Consider the following 17,554-nt stretch of genomic DNA (forward strand, 5'->3'; position numbering starts at 1 on the left):
GGCCAGTCAGCCTCACCTCTGTCCCTGGAAAGGTGATGGAACAGCTTGTGCTGGATGTCATCTCCAGACAACTGGAAGAAAAGGAGGTTATCAGGAGTAGTCAGCACGGGTTCACCAGGGGGAGGTCGTGCTCGACCAACCTGGTGGCCTTCTATGATGTTGTCTCTGGCTGGGTGGATGGGGGGAGAGCAGTGGATGTGGTCTACCTTGATTTCAGCAAGGAATTTGATACTGTCCCCCACGACATCCTTATAACAAAGCTGAGGAAGTGTGGGATAGATGAGTGGACAGTGAGGTGGGTTGAGAACTGGCTGACTGGCAGAGCACAGAGGGTCGTTGTTGGTGGTGCAGAGTCCGGTTGGAGGCCTGTAACCAGCGGTGTTCCTCAGGGGTCTGTGCTGGGTCCGGTCTTGTTCAACATCTTCATCAATGACCTTGATGAGGGGATAATGGCCACCCTCAGCAAGTTTGCTGATGATACGAAGTTGGGAGGATTGGCTGACACGCCTGAAGGCTGTGTTGCCATTCAGCAAGACCTGGATAGGCTGGAGAGCTGGGCAGAAAAAAACCGGATGAGGTTTAACAAAAGCAAGTGTAGAGTCTTGCATCTGGGGAGCAATAATTGCATGCAGCGGTACAGGATGGGGGATGAGCTGCTGGAGGGGAGCTCTGCAGAGAGGGACCTGGGTGTCCTGGTGGATGACAGGTTGGCCATGAGCCAGCAGTGTGCCCTTGTGGCCAAGAGGGCCAATGGCATCCTGGGGTGCATTAAAAAGAGTGTGGCCAGCAGGTCGAGGGAGGTGATCCTCCCCCTCTACTCTGCCCTGGTGAGGCCTCATCTGGAGTACTGTGTCCAGTTCTGGGCTCCCCAGTACAAAAAAGACAGGGATCTCTTGGAAAGAGTCCAGTGGAAGGCCACCAAGATGGTGAGGGGCCTGGAGCATCTCTCCTATGAGGAAAGGCTGAGTGAACTGGGTCTGTTCAGCCTTGAGAAAAGGAGACTGAGAGGGGACCTGACCCAGGTTTATAAAAATCTAAGGTGTGGAGGGCAGAATGGCGAGGCCAGACTGTTTTCAGTGGTGAGTGGAGACAGGACAAGGGGAAACGGCTGGAAACTGCAGCATAGGAAGTTCCGCACCAATGTGCGCAAGAACTTCTGTACAGTGAGGTGACGGAGCACTGGAACAGGCTGCCCAGGGAGGTGGTGGAGTCTCCTGCTCTGGAGATGTTCGAGACCTGCCTGGATGCCGACCTGTGCGACCTGCTGTAGGGAACCTGCTTTGGCAGGGGGGTTGGACTCGATCTCTGGAGGTTCCTTCCAACCCCTACAATTCTGTGAGTCTGTGTGATATAGACATAGATGGCTTCCTCCTCCTAAGTCTGAGGCAGTTTGTATATATGTTCTAACATCTTTTACAGTTTAATCTTTCTTCACTGGCATGTAATTCCATGACAGATCCAAATTTGCTATATATGAAGTTAACATATTTATTAGATACGTGCCCTTTGTTCTTTTGCTCTAGGACTTGGCCTGACCACTGCTACATTGCTCATAGCTGTGGAGGTTCCAAGGTCAGCCTGTGCCCTGCCTCCTGTTTTCCTGGCCTGTCCTCTTCACAGCATACTATTTTCCTCTTCCCAGGCTCCAGCTGTGGCATCACATATCTTCCTCTGTGCTACATTAATATACTGGGGTCATAAACACCTTTTAATACAGAAAAAGCAGCTTGGCACTCTGTTTAAAAAATAAACAGAGTGCCATAAGATTACACAAACATGCATAAGTCAAACAGAACAGGTGGGTAAAAACAGAGCTTGACAAGTCCTAGGGACCTTGCGAAGCTACTGCAAAACCACATACTAGCAATGACCATTCTGTTTTTACTAGGCTGAAGGATAGCAGAGCTAATTATATTTTGTTTACCCTGCCCATAGCATAAACAAACAGACACATATTGAAATTGCACATGTTTCCAGATGTGCATGCTTGTATTCACAGGGACTAATAGTGGCACACTGAAAGCTAATTTGGTACCCTAACATTTGCAGGTCAGGGCTTCAATGACAATTCAGGAGAGTGTGAAGCAGTCTGTCATTACTGCAATTACCAAGCTCGGGATTTACATCTGTTCTGTGGGTGGCTGGTGGACACAAATTTTTCTCCTGGGGCAGGTCAAATAAACATCCAAGAGAGGAAGTGAATGTATTTGTTCTGATGAAGGTAAAGCTAGAGGACTGTGTGGTCCCCTGGTTCCCAGTGATCAATGAGATTTAACTGGCGTTCATCAAGTAAGGTTCCCCTCAGATTTCCTGAGGTATCCCAACACAGCAGATAAAGTTTCCTGAAAACACTAGTGTCTGTGTTTAAAGTTGGAAGTGTCACTGGAGAGTCAGGAGTCGCGTGCTGGTGTCTGAAAGGCCCAGATACCATCCTGTGCCCACATTCCCCAGGACTGAAAAAGCATAGTAGTACCCAAACGTCATGCCACGGGCTGTAAGTTTCAGAGTCGGCCACGGGTATGATCCAGCTTGGTCGTAAACAATCCAAGAGCAGCCACAAAAAGCTACTATGATGGGTATTGCTGGTCTCGTAACCCAGGTACCTGGCTGGCAGCTAATACGTGAAGTCTTTGTCTTCAGGGCCTGCAACTGAGAAGGTGAGAGGAGCTCCTTCCTAGTGGCTGTCATCATGCCCGAGCTCACTAGAGGGCCCCATACATTGCATGGAAACTCATCACGCAGGAATCTGGATCACATCTTATAAAATCTGCTTGTACAGGCGGCAGTATATTATTTCCTTTTTATGATTTCCTTTCTGCTGTGGCGGATCCGTTTCTGTCCCTGATCCTTCAGCTGATGTCTGTGCACAGGGCGATCCTCTCTGACTGTCAAGGCAGGCCTGTAGGACAGCAGAAAGAGAAATTCTGCAACACTTTCCATGTCCATGGAGTGTTTGTCTGAAGGTTTGTTGTGTTCTTTTATTAGCTGGCAAAACTGCTAAACAAGCACTTCTACACAGTGACGTGCAACATGAAGAGCCAAGGCTCAGCTAAGGAGTGTGGTATGAGGGAGGGTGAAGGGGAAATGAGAAAAGTGGAAATAGCGCTGGGCTCTGTGGGAGGTGCTGAGCATTTGGCAGTCTTGATTAAGAAGTTGCACATCCTTGTGTTATTTTCATGGGTCCCTGGCCACAGCTTTTACAAGTACTTCTGCTACCTGGGTATTTACTCTGACTGCAGGAAGCAAGAGATCACCCAACGAGTGCATCAGCTCACCATGGGCCAGGCAAGACATGGTGATGAGCCACCTTACCGCTGCCACTGAGCCCTGTGTGTTACGGCAACCATATCCTGGGTTGAGCCTTCACCCCTGCAATTGCTGCATGACCAGTTTTTCCAAGGCAAGAAGATGTTCCTCTCATCTTTAGATTCAAACTCCACATTACTCACAATCAGCCTGAGCCACATCTAAATTATGCTGGGTCCTTCCACAAATCAATTCATTCCCAATTCTTTGGAGATCAGAATGAAGTTGTTCCCAGATTCCTTTGTGTCACAGCAATTGAATTTTTCAAGGACTTCATGGCCTGAAGGCTTAGATACTTCCTAAAGAGGGTATTCAAGAGAAGAAGACAGGCATGAGTAAAAGTAAAACAATTTCTGTATGAGGATATTTGGAGCTTTATTCTGCTTGTGTCAGCCACGTAGGAGGAGGCATGCAGTAGGCAGTGAGCAGAGGCCAGAGCAGCTCCATGGCCAGAAGGCCACAAAAGCACTCACTTTGGGTCTGGACCCAGGGCAAGAAGCCAGAGAGGTTAACAGACACAGCTGGTTTGAACACAAAGCTGCACCTTTAGCCTGCTCATGCTTACCAGGGTTTGCATAGTGCAAAATGGCAAATATCAGCAGCTTTGTACCACCACAAAATACTTCTTTATGACTGGTCACAACAGCTACCATGAGTATTAAAAAAATAAAATGAAACAAAACAGTAAAGATGGGTGGAAATAAATGGCACTGTGGGCGTTTCACTCCACTAGTGAGAAATTTGCTTAGAGTAGGGCATGACTGTAGACCCCGTAGCTCCTTGTGTGCAGAGCTGTAGGGTGAGTGCCATTGTGGAGCAGCACACTGATGGGAGCTTGTGTGCAGGCTGCAGGGTGAGTGCCATGGGGACTGCCAACAGCAGAGCTGAGAACTGCAGACAGCCAGGGAGAAATGAGGCCAATTTCAAATGAGGGAAGAAACATTTAGACAGTTGGTGGTGTCCATCTGGCACTCAGTGATGAATCTGCAAACCCCTTGGCCAGCTCTCTCAGCAGTCTACAATTCCAACTGCCCTCATCTATTGGTCATGGTAGTGCAACTGGTGCCATTCAAGCTCCCTGAACATTGTTGCTGTTGTTAGCTTCAATGCCTTTTTTGAATTAAGGCAATTGAATTTAATTTAGTTTTGCTTTTTGTCAGCCCATTCCTAAGGACTGGGGCTATATTTTCACTTCTGTGCTATCTTCTGCAGTTTAATGTCATTACACACACATACATAGAGCTCCATTGAAAAGTAAATTTTCATGACTGTTCCTCAGTTGGCATGGAAATCACAGGAGACAAAATGTCAGAAGATCTTCATCCCATTTTCAAAAGCATCTCTAAAATTTCTCAGGTGTGTTTATTTTTGTCAATCCACAAAGATGCCTATCTGCATCTTTTGGAACTTGTTAACAAAAACTGGATCTTGTTACCAGAAATTTACTAACTTCATATATTTTATATATAATATAATATATAATAATATATACTATATAAACATATAATTATTTATATATATATATATTTATATTATATATATATAATTTATTAACTTCATATATTTCTTAGGGTGAATATGCTTATCTATGTGAAACGACTTGGAAATGAAGCATAGACTTTTTATTAATTTGCACATCTTTCCCTTTGGTGAAATTTTAGACCCAGCAAACAAAAATGTTCTGCTAGTTTTATAAACCTGAGCAGGCTTTCATTATACTATCACATTCGTTAATACCCATTCTTACAAAAAGTTTTCTTACTTGAATAAATAGTTCAAATACCAATGCAAGAACAAAGTGGGCATAGAAAGGCAAAGGGGGGGGGGAAGTGAATCACTGGGCTAAAGTCAACCATATTCATAGGCTTACTGAGATTCAGCTGAAGATCAAGATCCTGAGTATTAAGACCCTTGTGAAACTCAAAAATCCCTAAAGTAAATCCTTGAGGTTTTTGGAAATTTGTACAAAATTCCAATCTCTTTTTCCTGATCGCATAACAGGAATTGCCAGAGATGTGACATGGACCAGCTCCTCTTCCTACTCTATTCCTTTGTACCACTGTTTCAGGCATCGCAGTTATTCTGACAACAAAGTATAAGGGTGTTTTGTACAGTCATGGCATCCACTAAAACAAAACAAAGCAAGCCAGTTCCTCACTGCCAGCCAAACGTCCTGGGACTGTAGCCAGTAACCCACAGGCTGCACTTGGTTTTTCCTCAGCTGTTGCAGAAAGAATAACGAACAGAGTAGAAAGAAATGTATGAGACTGTAGGGTTTATCCACACTGCTAAATTTCTGGAGGTTCTCTTCCTCATTTACTCCCAGAAAGGCAGTCCTGTGGTCTCTCTCTGCTATTGTAACCACCTATGGGCCAACCATCAAAACGTAGACCCTGACATACTTTCAAAAATTCTTCCACAAAGGAAAGTAGTCCCTTTTCTAGCTCATGCTGCGCTGCAGGTGCTCTGTTGGCTCTTTTTCAGACCCTGATTTGAATCAGCCCAGATGTCTGCTTATCCTGACTTGGAACTTCTGTGGCTCCTGGGAAGTCCAGAGGTCAAGAATTTCACCCAGCTAAGACCCACGCAGGCAGGAAGCTGTCAGCTGACTCTTACCACAAGCATTCTGTGCAAAGTGAAGACAAACTTTTCAGCTTCCCACAGTTAAAATCATGCCTTGTTCCAACTTTCCATGAGGCAGCAAGGGGACTTCTGAGCCGTCAAAGAAAGTGAAAAGGACATTGCCACACTGTTAGACTCACTCGCCTTTATTCAGCACTGTGAGTGATAAGATAGCATGACTCGTGTGTGACTGATACTAGGTAACGTGGAATAAAGAGCTGGAAGGGGAAATCACGTGCAATCTCAGAGCTCTTCTCTGCACTCCTTTTTTTATTCATAAGATGCTTTCCAAGCAAGAATTTGGTTTCACAGATTTTACATAGCATGGGAAATTATATTATTATGTACAAAAATCAAAGGACAAAATGCCTCCAGATATGCTCAGGATTCCTTGAACAGGTAGTGGGGATTTAGGAGCTCGTTTGGTGTGGCCTCCAGCTCTCTCCCCCAAACTCTTCTCACTCTCACCTAGTGTAGTAACAACTAATGGGATGCTTCTGATGGAAGGAAGACAATTTTGAAATGAGATATGGACATTGGGAGTGTGTAGGGCAAATGTAGAAAACACTCTGTACTCTTGAGAAGAGAAAACCAGGGTCTGTATGACAGAGATAAAACTGTGGTAGTAGAAACTAATGCATTTCCAAAACTTGTTCAGAATTTCATCAGCTTTCAGTCAATCCCAGGATGCTGTTGACTTGCTTCCTCTGCTTGTCCTGGGGTGGTAAGCAACTCCTTGGACTGAAATTCATTCATCATTTTACCACACAATTTCATTCTTGCCTAGCTGAGCAGAGCCAGTGGCAAAATACACTTTCCTTTGCTAACCAAGATCCAGTTATCACTGCAGCCCCACCTTCCCTGCACTTGTGGGCCGGAAATATGTCCTGGGAATTTATGAGGAGAACAGCACAGAGTTGTCCCTGTGCCTGCAAGGACGTAAGATTTCCCCAAAATCCCTTACCGGCAGTAACAGCACCACCCAACAGTTCCATGGACACTCAGAGAAAATGGTAAGAACAATAGCAGGAAATGTCTCAGGATGGAAACAACAATCTGAACACAGCCCACATTTCTGGGGGCTTCCTGATTGGCTTGATTTGCCTCAGTTGGAGCAGTTTGGATAACCTGGAGTTGTCTCACCAGGGTGAAACCTCTCTCCATTGAAGCTGCATTTGTTCTGGTGCTTTCTGGGAACACAGAGAGACTTACCACCAAGAACAAACAAATAAACAAACAGATCACAAGAGCTTTAGTGTAGATTAGAGCCATGAAGCGAGGTCAGGACAGTAGGGTTTTGGTTTATTGCTTGTTGATACTTGTGGAGAGTGGCAAAACCGGACAGCCTGTCCATTCCCAGAGAACACATTCTTCACCTTGCACCAGCCTCTGTCCTAGAAAAAGGGACTGTGAGATCCTGTAAGAGAATGGCAGCAGAGGACAGATTTGTGATGTTTGAGTCCAAGAAGCTGTTTGCAACAAGAAACAAACAAAACAAGCAGCAGTTCCTACTGGGTGTTCCCCTTCCTGCCCTGCTGCTCGGATTCTGTCCCTGCTGTCCAAGCAGCTCTTGGCAGACATGCAGAGGAATGCATTTCTATATTTTTGAGGGGTTCTTGATGTTGGGAATGTTAAAAGGAACTTAATAAAGCTCACTGCCCAAAGCACACTGACTGCCAGCTGCGCGTACCCCCTAGTTCTCCTGCTCAGGGGCTTCTGAGTGCCTCACAGGTTCAGGCAGTCTAAAGCACAACACAGAAGGCAAGGAAGGGTTGGGTAAGAAAAGTCAGAGGGAAGCAGATGGGATCCCTGCAAGCTTCAATTTTCCATCATAGTAAAACTGTGGTGCTTTAACAGCCATGCACCAGCCAAGTCACAAGGAAGGTGTCATCACACCAATTATAATACCTGCTTGGACTTGCACGTTTTCAGTGTAATAGCCTGATTTTCTGGTGCTCATTTTCAGTTTCTGAGTTGTTCTCAGACATGTATTTCTTGACTACATTCCGTCAAATGGCATGGTGTGCCTTAGGTCAGAGCACTGATTGCTGGGCAGCACAGCCTTACAAAGCCAACAAATTATTGACACCATCTTCCTTGCAACAGCACATTTTAAGCAACCACTGCGGACTATTCGTAAAGAAAGAGGACAAATAAGCTGTTGTCTGCACCTGAAATTCGCTACAAAGTCCATGCAGTCATTAGAAGTACACATGACTCAAGACAAACCAAGATCCCAGAAACATCACATGTACTGTGAGTATCCATAATTAATAGTACCAAATAACATACTTTCCTGTGAGAAGCACAGCCTGATGTGTGATTGGACCATACTGAAAAGTGTATTGGATCAAGACGGAGAAATGGAGTCAGGCATAGTGGTTTACAGAGGTTACAGCTGAGCTGAAACAGGCAACTGCAGCCTTTGCTTGGTTTTTTGAGAACACTGCTCTTTAGACAAACAGTGCAAGCTTTTAGATGTGATCAGATTGCCATACAAAGGACTTATCTGCATTTGCTCCCTGGGGACAGGGAGGGATTGAAAACATCCCAGATGGCAAACAAACAAGGAATGAAATCTTGGTTTGTGTGCAGCAAGGAGTGAGCTGCCATGACTGTGAGCAGAGTCTCTCTTAGAAGAGGCAGTGGAGTTTGGCATGGAGGAAAATGTAAGAATTCAAAGAATGACAAGAAGCATCAGTAAGAGGAAAAAAGGGGAACCTATGCAAGGAGGATCTTGTCTTTCAATTACTCTTCATGTACCTGAACATATATATATGAATATATGTATATGTATATATATACATATAAAGGCAAATCCATGGATTACAGCATTTTAAGATGTTCTCTCAAGTACCCCTGGTTGTGCTTGGTCTGTCAGAAATACAACATGTGTATTAATAACCAGCATACACTCTCTTTAAACCTCTGTCAGTTGAATGGGACTTAGAATAGGTTGGTAACACTGCTTGTCGATGATGGTGTTTAGACACTTATAGTGTGCAAACAGTCGGAGCAGAGATATTACGGTGGTGCTCAATACACCACTTCAAATCCTTTCTTCGAAAGTAGAACATGTGCAAAGAATCCTACAGCGAAACTTTAGGGTACTTTTTCCTGCTATAAAAGAACTTGAGCACCTTGTCAGTGCAAAAAGTTAGAATTATCCACGATATATTCATTTCACATTGTAGAATTATGTACCATTATCCCACTTATTGACAGAAAAAAGATTTAGAGTTCCAAAGAGTAATATGAACACTGGCACTGCAGAAAAACAAACAAATAATGATGTAGCCACCACCATGTTGTGTTCGTATCCACTTCATGCAATCTAAGCAATAGGTAGAGAAGAGGAAGAAAAATATTTACGTCAGAAATATTTATGTCCTTGAGAGTAAAAACAAAAGAAAACAAACAAATAAAAAGTAAAAACACAATCTTTGGCCCAGGACAAAAGAAAAGAATTGTCATTATAAACTGAGCAAGAAAAATGCAGTTCAAAGGAAATTGCGCTTCACAGTAGGGAGAAAACAGTAGCAAGCAGAAATGCAACAGAAGGGGAAAGATAATTTGTAGGGAATTTCAGCTGTATAACATATTTTACAAACCATAATACATGTTACTTTACAACATGTTACAAATCATTTTAAATTGTGTATACACATAGGTGTTCTTCAGTGCAATAATTACTACACTTGACAACGTGATCTCCTTCCCTAGTTGGACTCCTTCCCTTAAACTGTGGTTGTTCTCATCAGCTGCAGTACATATATAGAATTTCCCTTTCTTTAACTTCTAGAGATGCAAGCTTTTGTAGACTACAGACCTCCATCATGGAAACTGGAAGAGTTTTTTTATCACAAATGAGACATGAAAGATCTCTTTACTGAGGAGAGTGACTTTTAGAACGCCAGCCAGCCAGCAGATAGTAGCACTGGTCATACATGAATGTATTTGCCCTATGTAAGGGAGAGAGGAGAGGCAAGGAGAAAGTATGATAAGGAAGGAATACATATAATATTTTAATAGGAAATGAGGTGCTAGAATTGAAGAAATAACCAATGGAGTCTGATAGACTGTGAGGAGCAGGGCAGTTCCAAGGAAGCAGGAGAGACCAGGAAGACTGGGAAGGATGGACATAGGGCATGGATGGTGAGGGATAGGATCCACCAGGAACATGAGAACTGCGCAAGTGGTAGGAAAAGGAGGGTAGTAGAGGAAAAAGTGAAAGACAAGGAAAGGATGAGGAGAGGACGTGTCTGGTTAAGAGCTTGTTTTCCTGTCTTCTTCAGTACTGTGTCTACATAAAGCTGCATCGTCAGTCCCTTGCTGGCTGTAATATTTTCCAACTCCCTGGTTGCTCAACTACACTTTTGATTTTGAGAGTGTTTGACCCAGTCTGGTGAGTTTCTGACAGAAATGCAGTTAAATCCCAAACACAAGGTAAGGGTACCTTGGCCTTTCAGCTGCCACCAGCAAACTCACTGAGTTTAAGGAAAGAGCCGTTCCTCGGATGGTGAGGTCAAAACTACTTGGCAGCAGGTACCTGATCTCCCTCAAGGATAAGAGGGAAGGAGTCTCCCCAGAGAAGTGTACAGGCTGCTACTGACATAAGATATTTTGCTTTTTCATGCAGCATTGCTTGAGCTCCAAGCTTGCAGAAGTTTATTGCATTCCTAGTGCAGACCCTCTAGAAGCATCAGTAAGTTTCAATAAGGATAGAAAATAAATAGCCAGCATCTATCTGAAGTTTCTGGTGTGGACAGCCTGGAGATTGCTGGGAGATAAAACCTGTACCCTTTCCTAGGCTTGCTGTCTTCCCTGGTGGTGCTGTGGAGTAACTGTGTGTACCCTCGGAACACTGGTATGTGTAAGAGTGGTACAAAAACAACCTCCTTCCATAGCAGCTGCAGGTAGAGGTGCACAAAATCATGCCTGCATGTGAGCTGTGCATCCACGCTAGCCCTGGGTAGCACTGTAGCAGCCAGCACTGCTGCACTACGGAGGATGAGCACTCTAAAGTCATCCCTCAGTTGCTCTCCCTTCATTCCTTGGACTTCTCCCAAGCTATAAATAACACAGTCCACTGTACAGCTGAACTGCTGACATAAGTTTCTAAGCCAAAATCAATTTTCATGTGGCTAGCTGCAACGTGTCAGCCTTCTGTGCTGCTTTCCTAGTCTCTAGGTGTGTTCAGCTTGTGTGTACTGCTTTAGGAGGAGGGGAACCACATGTGTTGACATGCTGCTAAAACAGAGAAAAAGTAGCTCCAACTGGTGGAAATCTCACCACAGATACAATTATTAGTACACCAACAGGGTGTTGCTTTGGCAAGGAAAGGACTGCATAGCTTTGGCAATTCCAGGACAAAGCATTTGTAAGCTGTCCAGATAGCCATCTACATCTGAAGCAAATAACGGTTTACTAACTAACTCTGGATAAATATATTTGGTTTTTATAGCTGACCATGTTTATTTTGAGAGATCCTATGGCCAATGTATTCTTGATCTGTTCTTGTTTTGGCTAACCTAACAGTGATTAACATGGTCCTAAATCAGGCAGATGCAAAATATTAATATACAGCTCCCTTTCTGTGCATGTACATATCTATTGTAAACAGCCAATGAAGCCATACAGTGTATTTTCTTTCTTAACAAATTCTCCAAATTACATTGGGTTTCAACTTTTGCTAAGTGAGAGGAACTTCCTATGTGCTCAGGAAGACAGAGATAGATAGATACAGAGCAACTCATGCAAATTCATGCCTAAATCTCATTTACGGGCATTGATTAGTGATAATGTGTTCCCAGTTTTTCCAATCACACAGCCTTTTCAAAGATGCTAATTAACTTTGCTGCTCTTGATTATCAGTCACACTCTGCAAACAATATCCTTCTGGAAATCATACCATGCACACTGCTGGATATCCTCTTTGAGGGTTAGCTTTTCAAAAAGGACGAGCTCTGCAGAAAGACAAAACTAAGAGGTATTGAATTACTCAGATCCAGAGTCGCATTTCAGATCCTGCTTCAGACCTGAAATCAGGCAGTTTTTCACCACCAGCACAGCTTGTGTGTTGATACATAGGGATATCTACAGATGCTTCACCTGGGTTCAGCATAACTGCCAGTGTTTGCTAAGAAAACTAAGCCAATGTAGCAACTAAGCCAGGTAATTCTCTGCTTCCCTATAGCAGTAAGAGCACAATTCATGGCATAGAATGTAAGTAAATAGCATTTTGCTTTACAGCTGTTTTGCTGAGATGTGGAAGTCGATACAGGTGCTGACTACCCTGCTGCCCATGCTAAGTAGTAGGAATGAGTGGCCCACAAGGTGAAATATCTTAGCCAGTACTCAGTTGCACTGCAGGAAAAGGCTCTTGGCTCTATGCTCAAAGATGGACACTGCACTTTAAGTTTCAGTTGCCCATAAGAGAAGAAACACTTTCTGGCATTGCTTTCTGGTCAAAAGCTTCATGAAGGCTAAGCGCGTGAGACAGAAACTGAGCCCATACAGAGATCAAATTCAGCCCTACAAATGCCAAAGGAGAGCCCAGCTCTCCTTAAACTTTATGCTTAACTTTCTGTGTAGTAATTATTAGGGAGGTTGGTAATAGCTCTCTGCATATGAGTCTACCTTTTTAATATCAGTTAGATTTTTACCTCTGAGAAACTTGGTACTAATTTTTAGTGTCCAGATCCATTACTCCTTTGCGCCTTTCATACCAGGTTGATTTAGAGTGTCAGTGTTAGAAGAATGTTAAAATACTCACAGCTGAGCCATTCTCACTTTGCATACGCATCCTTCACCTTTTCCCTTTCAGTGTTTATTATGATTAAGTCTTTCCTGTTTTCCTTTGTATATTTCCCTTATTCATGCAGATGAATGTTCGTTTTTTTACTGACACATCAATATGTATGCCACAGACATCATTTCTATTATGCATCTGTCTTCCCAGCAGAAATGGCATATTTCTCAGGTTGTGGAGTACAACCCAGCATTCAGAGCTAAAACTGGCTAAAGAACTGGTCTTTAAACCTGTGGCTGTTCTCCCTGCTTATAATGCTGTTACAGTCCTACCTAGAAAAAAAAACCACTACTGAGCTTTCTCCCAGGTGAGGTATCTCCAGAAAGCATGTGTGTGCCATAGTGAGCTGGACAGAGGAGGCTGTGTTGTCTTCTGGCATGACTCTCCTTACTTAAGATTTGTGTGTCCTTGTTGCAAAGAGCGAGGCTGTGCATCAACTATGCAAGCATCCTGAGAGCACTCTTCAGGGTCTGTGCTGGGGTCTGGGCAAAGCACTTGTATCTTTCAACAGAGAGGAAGACAAAGGCCTAAATTCATTGTTTTCAACATCAATGCACATCTACATATACCACAGTACCAGCCGTTTCTTTTCTCTTCACCTCTTAGCTCTCCCCTCTTAATTTTCCTTTCTGTCATCTGAACTAAAAATACTCTCCAAAAGTTCATTTGGTCTCTGGTCCCAGCATCCCCGCATGAGGTGTCATCCCATCATCCCTGCTCTTTCAGAATATCCCACCCTGCTAACACATAGGCTCCAATCCTATCAAACGCAAAAATCAGATTTCCTTCAGACACCTGATGCATCCTCTTTCCCCTGCAGCACTGAGCAGTTCTGCTCTGAATTCTGCATCTTATCTAACACTTACAGATTTTGAAAGAGAAAGCCTACCTTGAAAAGACTTTCTTTACCCCAAAGCCTTAGTGGATATCAAGCCTTCACTGAACAAAGCCCTGAGCATCCTGGTATGATCTCATAACTAACCTTGCTTGAAGGCCTCTAGAGGTCTCCCGTCCGACCTGGATTATTGTTTCTGTAATCTTACCAACCAATGAGTGAGAATACCCACAGCTGATGACTGGCAGAAAAATGATGGCCAAGAGACAGAATTCCTGGACATCTTCTGTTCATGATTTCTCCCCTTTGTGGTGGGACATCACCATAAAAATGACCAAGTAGGTCACCTGGTTTTCATGACCATTCTTCCCAGAGCTGAGCCCAAGCATCATATGGGACACTACCAGGTTTTCATAATCCAATCTGGACCACTTTCAACAGGCACCTTTTCCCCAGCCTCCTGGACGCCAAGTCAGGATACACAGGAATCCTTGAAATATGCTGGATTTCCTTGTGTGTTCAGGTTAGCTGATTCCAGGAGAGCATGACCAAAACAGAGCACTTGATGGCCCTGCTGGGAGTTTCCCAACAGGGCTGGACAGATAACCACTTTCCTGTCTCCACCTCTTGGGACACAAACTTGGAGCTGAGATGTGGCAAGAGAAACATCCCTTGCAGCCAAGGAAATCACACCACTGAAAATGCTCTTGTATCCTCAAGTGCTTATGGCAGATGTCCACCAGAGGAAGCTGAGGTACAGAAAGCCCAAGACCCAGTCGGATTTCTGAGTGACGAAATCTACCCTCTTTGTTCCTATGGTATTAAGGGAAGTGGGACTCAGAGTACATCCACTGTAAAGACCTGCCCATGACAAAGCAACTCCTGAATTCATCACCTGCTTTTTTTTAATCCTTATGGCAACAGTTCAGCAGATCCTGGAGATCAGATAACTACTTGCGCTGAGAAGCAGCTAGGCTAACAGGCTGTTTTATACCACTTCAAAACAGTCTTGAGCTCCATTTTCCTGTGTGTGCATTCCCTACAGCATTCCTGATACTGCAGTTGTTTATTTGATGGCTTTATTGTCATGGCTGTCATTCAAACTCTAGCCTGAAGTCTGCTTAAGAAGCCAGGAAGAAGGGAACTAGAGGGTTTCCTTACCAGGTGTCAAATGACAATTAAAATACATCCTATTTAAACTGGGTTAGAAGAAAGGGACATTATTGAATATTTAGAAAGCTTACACTGGAAGAATGTAAGGACTTTGTGTATGCATGTATGCGCACTTTGATGGATTTATTGCTGTTTAGATCATTATACAGCATGTTGCCTGAAACAAATGTGCTATTAGTGCCTGTTTCTCAGGCTAAACTTGCGTTTGTCTGTTGTATCTTGTTACCAAAATAGCCAGGTCACCCAGAAAATTTGGCAGTATGATATAGCAGCAAAAAAAGAAGGACACAAAACAACCTTCAGTTTGTATTGTGACTTTAATTTTTGCACTGCTTCAGTGTAAGAAGCCCAAAGACGGTAGGCGCAACTGCCTACTGAAGATGTATTTTCCAGCGAGGTCTCTGGTACCTGTGTGATTTGCTGGTTTATGTATACAACAGCTCACATGGAAACAGCATTCTGTGCAGAGCTGTTCTGTTACCTCACATATCCCATTAGCATTTCCTCGGCCTTCAAGCATAGAGATTAGAGTTGTAAACTTCAGTGAAAAGGAATAAAGTAACCTCCTGTGGGTAATAACGCTTGGTAAATGATCCCTGTGCTGTGTAACAGAGTGCATTCTAGCTAAACACATCTGAATGATCCGTATTTCTCCTGCTGCAGCTAGGGATCCAGCATTTTGCCTGCAGGACCAGATCCAGTCTCAGTAATGCCTTAGAGTTCTTAGTCTGCCTGCAATGATTTCAGTGGAAGAAGAGCAATGTGGACTTACAGCACAAATTTCTATGCACTCTAGGAACTCTGTCCCTAAGAGCCCTACCATGTCTTTAATACTGGCAGCTCTGAATCAATTCTTTTCCTCTTTAACAAGTTGTTGATATTACTGACTCTAGAAGGTTTAAAAAAAACTAAAAAGAAGAAAAAAAAGTTTCCAGAATAGGAAAATCTGATATATCCAAGTTTTTTTTAGTGGCACCAGTAGACTGGCATGAATGCAGCAGGAACTGTGGAAGTGGACTGGGAGTGAAGGTTAAGAGGAACACAGACAAGTGGAAAAAAAAAAAAAGAAAAAAAAAAAAGAAAGAAAAAAAGAAAAAAAAAAAAGAAAAAAAACAGATATCCAGAAAGTAAGAAATTATAAATCCACACAATGGCAAACAATTCCTTTCACAGTTTTGAGCCAGTGCACAAAATCTGCATTTATGATCACCTCTGATTGCAAGAAGTCTAACAAACATTTGCAGCGCTACTCACAGCAAATGAGTTGCCTTACTCCACGTGTGCCCTCAGTGTTTTCATTGTCATAACAGACGAACCCATGTCCAGCTCATCTGAAAGAATTTTTCACGTGAATTTTGTTGTTGCTGACTTCTGTGCACTGCCATTTTCCAGTCTCTTCCTGGGTCATGTGTCTAGCAACATGCACCAGGCTGCACAATATGTATCCCGAACATGCTGCTGAGTAATTCACTGGGAAGAAAAGAGACACACGACCAAAACCCCACTCATCCAGCTCCACGACATAATTTTATCAGAACATAATAATTCAAATGTCTTTGTCAGCAAGGTATAAATATGCATGGATCTACTCATCAGCCCGAGGGACACGGGAGAAAATGGAACCGCCTTTCTGTTGACTTCTAAATTCATTAAGTAGGAGCATGGCAATCTCTGACCTCGGTGGCAAATGATTTTTTCACTTAAATTTAAAAATATTTCCTGGGAAGGAAAATTGAGATGAAAGAGTACTTTCGAAAACTTTCTCCCTGCAGTATTCCCTGTACCAACTTCCTCTATCTCACTAGAATGAAATATTAGCTTTTTTTAAACATGTTATATTAACTTGGAGAAAGCATTAGGTGGATTGGGACTGCAGTTTCTAACAATATTTACATTTGGGCGCATGAATTTTGTAAGCAACCCAAGCTGTTGAGCTCCTGAAAGGAGTAATCCTTCCCTGCCTCCCAGCTCACTGTGCACAGTCACCTTCTCCTTGCCCTCTGCCTTCTGATTAAACAAGCATTAATGAAGCCCTGTGCTGAACAGAGATGGAGAAGAGCAAAAATTTGTCCCTTTGTTCATTAGTTTCCAAAATTGAGGAAATAGGAACAATGATGAGATTAAAAATAGAAAGAATATAACTGAATAATATTGGTATAAATCATGGCAATAAAAGCAGGTTTAAGTTAAAGTAATGGAGAATCTGACCTTGTGTATTTGTGGTTAAAGAATATCCCAAATCAGAATGAACTGCATCTTCAGAAGTGAGTGTTGTTAGATCTCACCAAGTTCAACAAGCCTGTTTGCCACCTAGAAGAGTAACATTGTTCTCTGGGTATTTTATTATGTGTAGCAGTATGTTACTGTACCATCCAGTAACAGTAGGAAGCATGGATGGAGATCCAAGGCTTTTAGCTACCCTAGAGGAAAGCTCCAGCCAACCAGAGTTATTAAGGAAATTGGGTGATGCATTTGCTCCTAAAAAATTCCTAATACAACCAGTTGTCTGCCAGCTTCCAAAAGCTATTTCCACTTCCACTGTCTGTAGTACAGCAGCACTCAGAGCAGCATTCCTCTAATCATTACTGCATTTCTACAGTTATATTCAATACTCTGGTTTCTACAATGGAAGTGCATGTCTGAGAGATGTTAAAGGAATTGGGATGAAGGTGTACTTTTAGTTAACCTGCACTTTTTTTGCAAAAGTCTGTAATAAGAAAATTCTGTTTTTTGCCTTGAGTATATGCTTTATAAATAATTCATGTCCATTCACATACTAGTAAGTAAGATGTGAATAGCAAGTATAA

At 43.1% G+C, this 17,554-nt stretch overlaps 1 protein-coding gene across 7 annotated transcripts in view; it reads left to right on the forward strand.

Annotated features, from left to right (window-relative positions):
• Positions 1-17,554, forward strand: part of PALM2AKAP2 (PALM2 and AKAP2 fusion) — a gene marked incomplete at both ends in the record, with an annotated part of 248,520 nt that overhangs the window by 84,644 nt on the left and 146,322 nt on the right. The gene's annotated exons all lie outside the window — the stretch shown is intronic.

The sequence above is a fragment of the Tetrao urogallus genome (genome assembly GCF_951394365.1).
Source record: "Tetrao urogallus genome assembly, chromosome: Z".
Lineage (NCBI taxonomy): Eukaryota > Metazoa > Chordata > Aves > Galliformes > Phasianidae > Tetrao > Tetrao urogallus.